This window comes from Schistocerca cancellata, chromosome 5 (genome assembly GCF_023864275.1).
Source record: "Schistocerca cancellata isolate TAMUIC-IGC-003103 chromosome 5, iqSchCanc2.1, whole genome shotgun sequence".
NCBI classification, from domain to species: Eukaryota; Metazoa; Arthropoda; class Insecta; order Orthoptera; family Acrididae; genus Schistocerca; species Schistocerca cancellata.
The window spans coordinates 246,421,301-246,436,085 of NC_064630.1; the positions used below are offsets into that span (position 1 = coordinate 246,421,301).

The following is a 14,785-nucleotide window of genomic DNA, read 5'->3' on the forward strand; positions in this document are numbered from 1 at the left end:
CTAAGAAATATTTTCACTCAATAAAATTCTTCTGCGTTTGGGACCGTATTGTCGATTGCAAAATTGCGATGTTTCGGCGACTATTGCAAGACGCCTTCCTCAGGGTGTCTTGCTAACTACTGAATGGGGCGCTGGTTTGTTTACTTATACAGGGTGTTACAAAAAGGTACGGCCAAACTTTCAGGAAACATTCCTCACACACAAAGAAAGAAAATATGTTATGTGGACATGTGTCCAGAAACGCTTACTTTCCATGTTAGAGCTCATTTTATTACTTCTCTTCAAATCACATTAATCATGGAATGGAAACACACAGCAACAGAACGTACCAGCGTGACTTCAAACACTTTGTTACAGGAGTGTCCTCCGTTAGCGAGGATACATGCATCCACCCTCCGTCGCATGGAATCCCTGATGCGCTGATGCAGCCCTGGAGAATGGCGTATTGTATCACAGCCGTCCACAATACGAGCACGAAGAGTCTCTACATTTGGTACCGGGGTTGCGTAGACAAGAGCTTTCAAATGCCCCCATAAATAAAAGTCAAGAGGGTTGAGGTCAGGAGAGCGTGGAGGCCATGGAATTGGTCCGCCTCTACCAATCCATCGGTCACCGAATCTGTTGTTGAGAAGCGTACGAACACTTCGACTGAAATGTGCAGGAGCTCCATCGTGCATGAACCACATGTTGCGTCGTACTTGTAAAGGCACATGTTCTAGCAGCACAGGTAGAGTATCCCGTATGAAATCATGATAACGTGCTCCATTGAGCGTAGGTGGAAGAACGAAACTAAAATGAGCTCTAACATGGAAATTAAGCGTTTCCGGACACATGTCCACATAACATATTTTCTTTATTTGTGTGTGAGAAATGTTTCCTGAAAGTTTGGCCGTACCTTTTTGTAACACCCTGTATATTATGGAGGAGGACTATCGTCGGATATGAGGGAGATGATGATGTTTGGGTTGTGGGGCGCTCAACAGCGTGGTTATCAGCGCCCGTACAATTCCCCAATCTTTGCTCAGTCCAATTGCGCCATTTTCCTGGATGATGATGAAATGATGAGGACAACACAAACACCCAGTCATCTCGAGGCAGGTGAAAATCCCTGACCCCGCCGGGAATCGAACCCGGGACCCCGTGCTCGGGAAGCGAGAACGCTACCGCGAGACCACGAGCGGCGGACGTCGGATATGAGGGTGAGGAGGAAGGATGTTAGGCGCTCTTTTATTGGTCTTTGCATTTCGTGTTGTCATTGGTGGAAATGTTTTCCATTGGAGTTACCTTTATTGCTTGTCATTGGTGGAAATCGACGAATAGGAAACTGAGCGGCGACTGCAGCGTAGCGTTGTTTACTATCTGCCTGGTATCGGCTAGGGCGCGTCAGCACTCCGCCGCTGTGGCCTGCCGCGCGCCTGTTGCTTTGCGAGAGCTGTCCTTTCGCAGAACTGTCACTGCTGGCAGCCAAGACGCTGAGTGTCGGTACCCGTCTTCTCTACTCATGTTGTCGGATCGCTTGGCTACTTCTATAGCCTCTCTGATCTTCCTTCTCAAGCTAAAAGGCTGTTTCTCCAGTGCGCGGAGCTCTCGAAATTCAACCTTCATCCTGCAGCGTTCCTGGTGTTCTGCCACCGCCGATTACTTGTATTGTTCAGCGATCGGCATTCGCCCGTTCGAGTTTATTCGGCTCAGCTGGTATGGCCCCACCCCCTTTTGTCTACGGGATTTTTTTTTTTATTTCTAGATGCGATGGAGATTCCCCTGGCAGAGGCATCACTTACATTATGCACACATTCATAAATCAACTTATGATTCCTTGAGAAATCAACTTAAAATGTGTTCAAAAATATCTAAAACCAACTGGGATGCGTTTCAGTGTCATACAGTATCATATGAATAATCGATAGACCAATGTGCGCTGGATGCTAGGCGCTTTGTGATTTTTTCTTTTTCTTCAAGAATATGAATTTGGCGCCCCCTAAAATTGCCGCCCGGCGAAGATGCCTCAGTTTGCCTTCCCCCACCCCTACCCCGCCTCACTAGATACGAGCCTTAATCCACAATAAATCACGTCATTCTATGCGAGAACTAGCAAATGCGATGAACTGGGATGGTTCAAATGGCTCTGAGCACTATGGGACTTAACATCTGAGATCATCAGTCCCCTAGACTTACAACTACTTAAACCTAACTAACTTAAGGACATCACACACATCCATGCCCGAGGCAGGATTCGAACCTGCGACCGTAGCAGTCGCGCGGTTCCGGACTGAAGCGCCTGAAACCGCTAGGCCACACCGGCCGGTTGAACTGTGATCATTCCACCATTGTCGAACATTTGCACGCAAAAGGAAAGGCTAAAAAGTTGGATGTATGGGTACCGCACGCACTAAGCCAAAATCACAGAAATTAGCGGATGGCTATATGTGCATCTCTGCTTGCTCGTCATCAAATGGCTTGTGAACAATACCGACTATTCCCATCCTTTATCATTACTGGTGACGATAAATGGTATCTTCATCCTAAGATAAGAAAAAGAAAGGAATTGATGAGCCCAGACAAAGCAGCAACAGCCCGTGCAAAGACAATGATAAGGATAATGTTACACATCTGGTGGAACAGCGACGATATGGTGGACTACGAATTGCTTGGCCGCGGTGTAACCATCACTGCTGACATTTGCTGTCAACGGCTGAGACGTCTTGCAGAGGCAATCCGAGAACAACGACCAGGACTGCCTGAAGTGATGTTACTCAACGATACTCCCCGCCCGCATTCTGCTAGATTGACAAAAAACACCATACAGGAATTGGGCTGGGAAGTCATTCCGCATCCTTCTAATTCATCTGATCTTGCGCCCTCGGATTTTCAGCATTTCCGCTTTCTATCGAAGAATATAAAGAGCTCAGATGGAAACCCAGTTCTAAGCAAAGAAGGGAAAGCAGAAAGGTGGAAGGAGTATATGAAGGTTCTATACAGGGACGATGTTCTTGAGGACAATATTATGGAAATGGAAGTCGAGATAGATGAAGATGAAATGGGAGATATGATACTGCGTGAAGAGTTTGACAAAGCACTGAAAGACCTAAGTCGAAACAAGGCCCCGGCAGTAGACAACATTCCATTAGAACTACTGACAGCCTTGGGAGAGCCAGTCCTGACAAAACTCTACCATCTGGTGAGTAAGATGTATGAGACAGGCGAAATTACCTCAGACTTCAAGAAGAATATAATAATTCCAATCCCAAAGAAAGCAGGTGTTGACAGATGTAAAAATTACCGAACTACCAGTTTAATAAGTCACAGCTGCAAAATACTAACGCGAATTCCTTACAGACGAATGGAAAAACTGCTAGAAGTGGACCTCGGGGAAGATCACTTTGGATTCCGTAGAAATGTTGGAACACGTGAGGCAGTACTGACCCTACGACTTATATTAGAAGAAAGATTAAGGAAAGGCAAACCTACGTTTCTAGTATTTGTAGACTTAGAGAAAGCTTTTGACAATGTTGACTGGAATGCTCTTTTTCAAATTCTGAAGGTGGCAGGGGTAAAATACAGGGAGCGAAAGGCTATTTACAATTTGTGCAGAAACCAGATGGCAGTTATAAGAGTCGAGGGACATGAAAGGGAAGCAGTGGTTGGGAAGGGAGTGAGACAGGTTGTAGCCTCTCCCCGATGCTATTGAATCTGTATATCGAGCAAGCATTAAAGGAAACAAAAGAAAAGTTCGGAGTAGGTATTAAAATCCATGGAGAAGAAATAAAAACTTTGAGGTTCGCCGATGACATTGTAATTCTGTCAGAGACAGCAAAGAACTTGGAAGTGCAGTTGAACGGTATGGACAGTGTCTTGAAAGGAGGGTATAAGATGAACATCAACAAAAGCAAAACGAGGATAATGGAATGTAGTCGAATTATGTCGGGTGATGCTGAGAGAATTAGATTAGGAAATGAGACACTTAAAGTAGTAAAGGAGTTTTGCTGTTTGGGGAGCAAAATAACTGATGATGGTCGAAGTAGAGAGGATATAAAATGTAGACTGGCAATGGCAAGGAAAGCGTTTCTGAGAAGAGAAATTTGTTAACATCGAGTATTGATTTAAGTGTCAGGAAGTCGTTTCTGAAAGTATGGAGTGTAGCCATGTATGCAAGTAAAACATGGACGATAAATAGTTTAGACAAGATGAGAATAGAAGCTTTCGAAATGTTGTGTTACAGAAGAATGCTGAAGATTAGATGGGTAGATCACATAACTGATGAGGAGGTATTGAATAGAATTGGGGAGGAGTTTGTGGCACAACTTGACTAGAAGAAGGGATCGGTTGGTAGGACATGTTCTGAGGCATCAAGGGATCACCAATTTAGTACTGGAGGGCAGCGTGGAGGGTAAAAATCGTAGAGGGAGACCAAGAGATGAATACACTAAGCAGATGCAGCAGGATGTAGGCTGCAGTAGGTACTGGAAGATGAAGAAGCTTGCACAGGATAGAGTAGCATGGAGAGCTGCATCAAACCAGTCTCAGGACTGAAGGCCACAACAACAACAACATCGAAGAACCTTCACTTTCCAGATAAAAACGCTCTCCGAACATGGCTCGACGATTTATTCGCCTCAAAACCACGTGGTTTCTACTATCATCGAGTCGAAAAAGTTGGCAGACTGCTGTAAATAGTGAAGGAGGATGTATTATTGATGACTAAAGTCTCTTTCATGTGTTATCTGTCGTGTTTATTAAACTTACGGGAAAACGCTACGAATTTATGCACCAACGTAATATTCCAGTTTGTTATCCGGATGGAACGCAAGGAATTTTACTCAATGCTTCGTGTAGTGTAGACCGATTAACGTCGACTTTTGGTTCTAGCAGGTAATTTTTGTTTGAATGGAATTGTAACATGTAAGCCTTTGTGAGATTAAGACTGCAACTCTTTGCTATGAACCAACTGTAGGGCTGTTCAGCTATTACTTTTGGAAAATTGTTCGCATACATTGGAGCACGTGTAAAAAATTCTTGGCGAGAGGAAGAGCCCTCGAAACTTGTAGAATGCCGATCAGGAAAGGAAAAAAAAAAAACTAGAATAACATAGTGAGGGAGGCAGTTGAAAATGTTCACTCATTACGTAGAGCAGCCAGCAGAGAGAACAATAAAATCATTGCGGCGGCATAATGATGGTGCCGCTGGAGGCTAACTCGGCGCTCGTTTCCAGTCGATGCACAGACAGGCACGCCCGTGTGTTCCAGCTCCAGCTGCCGGCGCCGCCACGGGCGCTGGAGTGTTGTGTTGCGCAGTGTTGTATTGTGTGCTGCTCGCTCTGGCTTTGTGTACGTGACCTGGAAGAGTTAGCGCCGCCGGCGGCAGATGGCAGCAGCTACAGCTGATGCTGCGGTCCAGCGGCCGCCGCTGCCGGGCCCCCACCCCACCCCTCCCCACACCACCCCCAAGTAGGTAGGGCGCTGGGGCGGCGCCTCGTGCGCAGTCTGGCGGCTGCGCCGATCAATACGACGCTCTCCACTGTGCCGGCTGCACCCGCCTAGCCCACTGGAGACGGACTCTGAGCAGCGAAGCGGCGAGACAGCAGCAGCAGCGACACACACAGCAGCTCATAGCTACCTACACATCTCGCCTTACTCAGGTAAGCCCGCGTTACAGCTCCTGCCACACGCCGTGCAGCTACCCGCATTACATGTACAGCGCCATCCACTGTACTTTTCATGGCCGAAGATAAATCGTACCAATATTAGAGGTAATTTAGTCACATTGCATTTGCATATGAGCGAGGGAAAAATGCCTATACACGTCTCTGTACGCGCTGTAATCTCTCTCTTACCTTATTCCCATTCTCCATAAGCGAGACATATTACCGAGGCATCAGAGCTGCCTCAAACTTTGTAGAATAACGGTTCTATAATGAAACTGGATAGCATTTATCGAGAGAACCGTCGCATTTCTTCGAAACATTCCCGTCCAAGTTCTTGTAGCATCTCTCCTACACTTTCCTATGGGCCACACCGATCTGCTATGGTCCTAGCACCAAAATCCGAATTCTTTCGATTTCTGCTGTACAGCTACACGTAGTGTCGCGGGAAGAATGGTCAGTACGATAGGAACGATCATTCGAAACAGAAAAGCCTGGTAAACATGGACTCTAAGATGCTTAACTTAAGAGCCATGAGCATTTGTTCAGTAGAAGAGATGTTTTTCACAGTGGCGATGACGAACAAGTGCTCACAACAGCTCTTAAGGTACGCGTTTTAGAGCACATGTTTACTCGATTTTTTTTTCTTATTTTTGTCCATGGAACAATCTCTCAAAGTGTGGAAGGCAAAGAACTTGGCGATAGAAGAGATTTGTTTCAGTCTCGAAGACGAACAAATGCTCGTAGTACTTAAGGTATGCATTTTTGAGCCCATGTTCACTCGACATTTTTGCTTGAAATGGTCGTTCGTGTCGTATCCCTGAATACTGACGATTCCTCCAGCACGCCCTGAATACATATGCTGCAAAGCACTAAGAAGTTCATGATCGAAGGTACTTAGCGTGGTACCACATGTTAGGGTTCCTTCCAGTTACAATCGCGAATGGAGAGCAGGAATGCCTTTGTAATAAGTTTAACGTTGTCACGGTTCCTACGCGAGCGATACGCAGGGGACTCAAGAACACCTCTACATTCTTCACTTATTGGTTCTTTAGACTTTGTAAGTAGACTTTCGCAGGACAACTGGCTTGCACGCCTACTTGGTAAGCACTGTAAATACATGAGAAATGCTCTAAGACTGGACGTACTAGCGTCTTGTATGAGATTTCTTTTCCAGATGCACCACATCGCAGCAAACGAAGGTATTTCTGTAATCTATTATAATACCAACTACGATATAGCGAGAATATTCTAGAGATTGTTAAGTGTGAAAGCTGTGTTACAAAGAATGTATCTCTCTCTCTCTCTTTCTATCTCTCTCTTTCTATCTCTCTCATTCTCTCTTTAAATTAAGAAGGAACAGGTGTGGTTCTGGGGGAGGCGAAACTGTAGCCCCGTAGCCCTTCGCCCCTTCTCCCACCCCCCTGGATATGCATCCTGCAACAGCAACGTCAGCGAACAAATTGTTGGTGCTGCTGACACTTCTGATAAATCGCTGATGTGCAGTACATTCAGAACAAAAGATGTCCTACTGCTTTCCATGGGCCACACCCGCTATTACTTTCGTTCCTGTTGAACATTCGTAGTTCAGTACAACTTACTGGGTCCTATTAGTGAAAAAAAAATAGCCATTCACATATCACCATTCACGCATCTCGGCACGATCCTATCTTATGTGGTAGTTGGCGATGTGATACAGTGTGGAACGCCTTTCGGAAATCTGGTAAGATGGTATCCAAGTTTTCAACTTCGGTTTTTCATTTCTGGTCCACTGGTAAACGATTCGACAATCGCCGAGTGCTTCATCAGACGCGTCCACTGTAGCTGGGAACGGAAGAAAAACGCGCTCCACAAACAGAGCAGGCGTCTTCTAACCACCAGCGTACTCCTGTAACAAAATATGAGAGTGTCCAACCGAGGATGGTCTAGCAGACTTGTCGTCAAATTTTTTTATACCTAGCGTCTAAGAAACAGCAGCTGTTGGCTATAAAAGTCGCAGTTCACTGTATCTCATTAACGGTTTTCTGTTATACAATCTTCCGCAGGCCATTTTAATTTGAACGGTGAGGCGGCAACATCGAAGAAGTAATTCCATCTAGCAAATACAACACAGAGTCAAATTAGTTTGTAATTGCCGGACTACAGATGCAAATGTACTAAGTTTTATCCTCAATCGGTACTGTCAACTACACCTCTTTTTTTATATTTGGTAGTTATTTCGTAATGTGAAAAACGTCGAGTTGCACTGGCTGGCTAAATCAACTCAAAGGCTGGAGAAAGCAACAACCATACGTAGGGGAGCACTGTGGTCTTCACACCAACCTTTGGGCTGATAACAGCTGCCATGTCGCCATCGGAATGAAATTGGTCTGAGGATGGGTATATTACCGAAACTGGTTATCAAGCAGTAATCAGTTGCGATTTGTACTAGCCTGAATCTTTTACTCTGCAGCGGAATGTGCGCTGTTTTGAAACATTCTGGCTGATTAAAACGGTGTACCTGACCAGGACTCGAAGGCAAGCGTCCAGGTTTGAGTCTTGGTCAGCTCAGAGTTGTAATCGCTGATATGCACCCTTCTTTAAGTTAAACTTTAGCGTGTTTTCAGGAGCACACAGGAGAACAGTAAGCATAAGTGAAATTAATTCTTGCTGCTCAAGCAAAAATGCGAACTATCATTTCTGCACTCGTTTTTCAGCGATGCACATTCCACGTACGGCGCTCCTCGTCCAGACGAAGAAAAATTACTATTTGAGTGTGTGTGTGTATGTGTGTGTGTGTGTGTGTGTGTGTGTGAGTGTGCCTTTGTGTGTAGGTGTGTGTAATTCCAAACGAAGATAGATTTTGGGCACCGAAACTAGCTCAGTGGTTTTTGGGACCGCTCTTTTCATCACCTGGCTTTACAAAGGTGGTTTGACAAGCCTGGTAAAAAAGCAAGGAAAATTTTTGTTTCGTAAACAATTCACCTTACTTCTTGACACAGTCTCCTTTGAAGGATGCACGCTTGGTCCAGTGAGCCTCCAGTTTTTTCAGTCCATTGAAGAAATATGGTCTGTCAAAATCTGCAAAATACTGGTTGACTGCAACTATCAGTTCCTCATTTGATGAAAATTTCTTCTCAGTAAGCCAAAATTTCAAGTTAGGGAACAAAGGGAACTCATTTGTGGCTAAGCCTGGCGAATAGGATGAATGAGGAACCAATTCGAAACCCAGTTGATGCACTTTTGTCATTATCGCTGATGTGTGGCATGGTGCATTATCCTGGTGAAAGGGCATTTCTTTGTGTGCCAACCTTGGTCTTTCTTTCACTCAGCTCAAGTTTCAAACGATACAGCAATGGAGCAGAATAGGGCCCAATTACGGTTCTGCCTTTTCCCAAGTACTGTACGAGATATATTCCTTGGGAACCCCAAAAAATAGTGGTCATCACCTTACCAACTGACAAAATGGTCTGTCTTCTTCAGTACACCTTCACCAGCCTTTGTCCATTGTTTTGACTGCCGTTTGGAATCTGGTGTGTAATGATAGATCCAGGTCACAAATTGGGACAAAAAAGTCTTGTTGATTGCGCTTAAACATAGCCAGACATTGTGTTGAAGTGCTGTACCGGATACGCTTTCGGCTGACTGTGAGCAATCGCGGTACCCACATGGCACACAGCTTCTTGATAGCCAATTCACTGTGAAAGATATTATGCACTCTCTCATTTGAGATCCCTACAGTCTCAGCAATCTCATGAATTTTTGTTCGGCGGTCTTGCATTACCATATCATGGATTTTGTCATTTTTTTTTCCTTTGTGGTGACCTCAGCTGGACGGCTGGAACGCGCATCGTCTTGGGTGCTTGTCTGATCACATTTAAATTCATTAATCCAGAAGTAAATGGTCTTCAATGAGGGTGCAGAGTCCGCGAGAACTTCATCCAGTTCTGTTTTGATAAGTGTGGCAGTCAAACACTTCAGGTGAAAATGTTTCATAACAGCACAAAACTCATTTTTCTCCATTTTCAGTCGCAGTTGACACACTGTCCAATTCAGACGGCTGTCAACAACGAACTGATCGCTGTACATTGTTGAAATCGTTTATACGATCGTTGAAACAATCTAGCTTACCAACCATGAAAGCCCAAAAAAATGTTCAATTCTTTCATGGAAATTTACCAATCAAGCCACCCTTATACCTCTATAATTATACCCCGTTCGCAACCTGATGGTGTGTGGGGCAGGGTACATAGTGTACGCACTATTCTTTTATAACTACACAGTAATGGGTTATGTAGAAACCAATTTAGACCTTCTACGAGCTATATTTTAACGGGGACGAGAAGTTGTGACCAGTTTCGTTTGCATTCTGCTTTTTACTCCACACACGCGACCGCACGCACGCCGCAAGACGCCATGCAGTGCGTGGCGAAGGATACTTCGCATCAGTATTGTCTAAAAACTATTCTGTCCGTTACCTGCATAGTGCATTCACTACGCGCCTCTGTAGGCGCACTAATCTCTCACACGTTATTACCTCTACGCAGAATTTAGGATAGTGGCAGCTGAGTTGCCGTACACTCTTCCTGGAATACCAGTTCTCTAAATTTGCTCAATAGGGTTTCGCCGGAAAAACGTCGTCATTTTACCACTTAAATTCCTCGACCATCTCTGTCATCCTTTCGCGTGGGATAGGCTCTACAGACCTGTTACGGTCCTAGAAGCGTGTCGCAGAACTCGTCGCGTGTCTGCTGTCACGTCTGCTTGACAAGATCGCCAATTGGTGGAGCTGTACCCTCGATTATGTCACAGTAGCGTTATGTATGAGATTTCCTTTACTGATTTGGTACACTTTCTTATAATATTTCCAATAAATCAAAGCCTTCCTTCGCCGTTCCTGCTACTGAGTTAATAATTTATCCTCATTTCAAATCGCTTGTTGGTATTACCCCTCCATATTTAAAACAAGTGTCATGCTTCAGATTTCCACCATCAATCTTGCAATCGAACGCTATAGTAATCCTTACTTTTTCTTACGTACGTTATCGGATCCCCTTTCAGCTACTGAACCCCAGTTCTTAGTATTAAGTTAGTGCATAAGCTAGTATCGTGTTTGTTTTTAATGTTGGTATTGCGGTTTGGGTTTACTTATCGATATATCGATTGTCAGTTGTAGTCCACAATTACTATTTGAGTTTACAAAAAAATGGCTCTGAGCACTATGGGACTTAACATCTGAGGTCATCAGTCCCCTAGAACTTAGAACTACTTAAACCTAACTAGCCTAAGGACATCACACAAATCCATGCCCGTGGCAGGATTCGAACCTGCGACCGTAGGTCCGGACTGTAGCACCTGGAACCGCTCGGCCACTTCGGCCGGCTTGAGTTTACATATTGTCATCTTGTCATTTAGGGATGGTGAGAGGAGCTGTAGACGCTAGAAACTGGAGTGGAAAGTCGAGAATTCGGAATATTTCCGACTTATTCTCCTCTTAGAATTGTGGGGAGACACATGATTCGCATTTAGAAGGACGCGGTTCAGATCACCGTGCGGTCATTCTGATCTAGATATCTCTCGGTTTCGTTAAATTGCATCCGGCGAATTCCGAGGTCCGTCCTGCCAAAATTGCGACGCGCTCCTAATGACTACGCCGTTGAACGACATCTTGTTGTTGTGTAAATAAATACCTTGCGTCATACATCGTCCAGAGTATATGTAGAGACAGGCTGAAATGGATAGAGCATGATAAAATAAAACTCTAGGCAATTTCGGCGGTTTAGTGATCGGTTGTGACAGATGACTTGCCAAAGCTGCAAGTAAACAACCACTTACCGACTTAGTTACCCAGGCACGTCTCACGATTCATCCCCCCCCCCCCTTTTCCCACTCTCAGAGCTTCATTACCGCCTGTCTCATCTGCTTCCTCACTTAATACTTTTCCAGAACATCTTTCTGGACTAGAACTCACGGAAGACTGGAAATCACGGAGAAACGGCTTAGACGCAGCCTAGGGAATTGCTTCCAAAATCAGTATTTCACTCGGCAACGGAGTTGTTTGCATGCAGAGACGGTGGAACTGTTGGAAAAGTAGGAAACTTCGCGAGGTTGCTTACAATTTGGTTGCAGTACAGCAAGAGAGCAACGAAATGCAGGAAGACGAGAGGAGGATCAACGTTAAGTTCATGAGTTGGCAGCGGGTTGTTTTTGGGGGAGGAGACCAGACAGCGAGGTCATCGGTCTCATCGGATTAGGAAAGGAAGTCGGCAGTGCCCTTTCGAAGGAACCATCCCGGCATTTGCTTGGAGCGATTTAGGGAAATCACGGAAAACCTAAATCAGGATGGCCGGACACGGGATTGAACCATCGTCCTCCCGAATGCGAGTCCAGTGTGTTAGCCACTGCGCCACCTCGCTCGGTCATGAGTTGGCAATTAATTCTAAACGTAATTAAATATAAGGTTCTGAGCACAAATAGGCGGAAAGAAACATTACTTTTCGATTACACTACTAGTGTTCAATCACTCGAAACAGTGACAAACATATCTACAAGTACATTATATAATTAAAAGTATCTGGAAACTCAGTAGTGGACATCAATACAGGGGCGCGTCCACGATTCGCCTTTATCGGTCTAGAGCTCTGCTGGGGACATTTTCAGTGAGGTGTCTGAATGTCTGTGAAGGAATGACAGTTCGTTCTTCCTCAACAGCCAAAATCGGAGAACGCAGTGATGTTTGATGCCGTGGTTTGAAGCGAAATCGGCTTCCTGACTCATCCCAAACGTGTGCCACTAAGCTGAGGTCTGGTCTCTGGGCATATCAGTCCATTCCAGGAACGTTATAATCCTCAAACCATTGCCTCACCGATGTTGCTTCGTGACAGGATGAATTATTATCGTCTCCGAACTGTCCCTCTATCGTATGCAGTATACTATGCTGTAAAATTTTGTCGTAGCGTTTCGTGTTTTCTTAAGTGCAACAAGCGGACCACACCCTAATCGCGACAAACACTTCTATACCGTAACACCACCTACTCGGTTGGCTCCACACACAATACAGGAAACATTCTCCAGGCATCTGTCAAACCAAACCCTTCCATCGGATTGCCACAACAGTATAGCGTGCTGCATTAATCACTCCACACCCAGGTAGTATAGAGATCACTGACATAACGTAATGAATTGGCTGGCAGAACCTTCTTCAATTTTCTTGTATAAATAGCAAACAGCCAGTCTGTTGCAAATTGTAAGGTTTATTAAAACCCCTTTACGATGATTTCAAAGTTTATAAAAACATCTTCTTCAGAAGGAAATATAGAACAACTGGATTACATGTTATGACAGATGTACGTACAAATATAGCTGAAAGGCGTCAGTGAAATATAAAATTTCACGTCCATAATAATTTTAAATTTGACTGACGCCTCTCGGCTATATTTTAACGTACCTCTGCCTCAACATGTAATTCTGTTGTCTATATTTCCTTCTGAATAAGACATTTTTATAAACGTTAAAACCATGGTAACGTTTGGTGAAGTGAAAAGTGTTTTACTACGTTATTTGTGGAAAATACTTGTTATAGTTACGTGTGCATCACAACACCTCAGCATGATGCGGAGAATGGAAGTCCTTGCTACACGAAAACGTAAGTAAAAACGAATATAGGCGCGAAAACATCGCGACAAACTAAATTACATCCTAGAAGATAAGTTAACTCCCAGAAAAAACTTTTTCATCAACATCGTTTGGTTGCAGATGACAAGCTACCTGTAGCAATTCACACACAAGTGATTCAGAAAATTCAGGCACACTAAATGTAAAGGTATTTACAAAATGAAAAGATCTTTTGTTTGAACCAAAGAGGCACATAATTTTTATAACCATTCAACAAAAATGTTCAAATTGCAGAATAAATAAAAACGAAAACCCACTGATGATGGCACAGTGGTGTCGAAACATGTTTGGGTACTGAGAAAAAACGGTGTTTTGCGTAACTGGCGGACCTCACATTCAACAATCATGGTAAAGGGGTTTTAAGAAACCTTCCAAATTGCAACTGATCGGTGTTTACTATTTCTACTAGAAGATTTCATTCTACGGTTGCTGCTCCAGCCATGTACAAATTTTAAAATTTCTTCAATTTATTTTTTTCTTTTTTATTTTTAACCTCTAGCACATTACATACGGCATTTTGAAGCACAGAGAATGAATTGCATGAATTCGTGCTAGCTAGTCAAAGTACTGGGTTCGAGTCCCGGCCTACACACAGTTTTAGTCTGTCAATAAATTTTCAGAAATCCAATACTCTGGTGCGGAGCGAAATGTCATTCTGGGAACAACTCCCTAAATAGCTAGTGGCTAAGTAATATCTCCGTAATATCCTAATCGGAAAGGCATGTACAAGAGGTTCTGGGATTGAAAAGGGGAGTGGTCCAGGAGCTGTCATGGCTCCTTTTGAGCCGTGTTTGAGTAGCTCCTTGTGTAACACAATTCCCCGCGAAAGACAAGTGTGTGTGGTTTTCTTTGAAGCCATGTCCACAGTTGCCAAAGGCCTCTTAAATGACTTACAAGTAGTCCTATTGAAATGGTAGCGGGTCACAAGATTAAAATTACACATAGCAGTGAAACACGTCGCTCTGCCATAGCTCTCCAGCGAGATGGTCGCGGCACTTGATGTTCGTCTGAAGCAGCGTGTTGTTACACCAGTGACAAAAATTCACAAGAGATTAAAGAAGGTGTATGGGGAGGACGCTGTTGATCGCAGCACAATCAATCATTCGGCAAGCAGGTTATGTTGTTACAGTTGTTAGCACACTGGACTCTCATTCGGGAGGACGACGGTTCAAACTCCTGTTTAGGTTTTCTATGATTTGCCTAAATCGCTTAAGGCAAATGTTGGGTTGGTTCCTTTGAAAGGGTACGATCTATTTCCTTCCCCACCTTCCTTAATCCGAGCTTCTGCTGTGTCTCTGATGATGCCGTTGCCACTAATCTCTCTTGCTTCCTTCAAGCGCCAGGGCAGATCGAGCACTGCACAGACTACTGGCCATGTTCAAGGCGTTCATAATCTGGTTTTGGCTGACAAACACGTAACAGTGAACCAACTGTCAGTCAAAGGTAAAGTAAAAGGAGGCAGTATGCACAGAATACTGAGACAGCTGAAGCTGA

The 14,785-nt window shown here is 44.3% G+C and overlaps 1 protein-coding gene across 1 annotated transcript in view; it reads left to right on the forward strand.

The window, feature by feature from the left end:
- Nucleotides 1–5,476: 5,476 nt before the first annotated feature.
- Nucleotides 5,477–14,785, forward strand: part of LOC126187360 (uncharacterized) — a 165,453-nt gene continuing 156,144 nt past the window's right edge. Inside the window, exon 1 of the mRNA XM_049928396.1 lies at nt 5,477–5,635. The gene's annotated coding sequence lies outside the window, so the exon portion shown is untranslated. The remainder of the gene's footprint in view (nt 5,636–14,785) is intronic.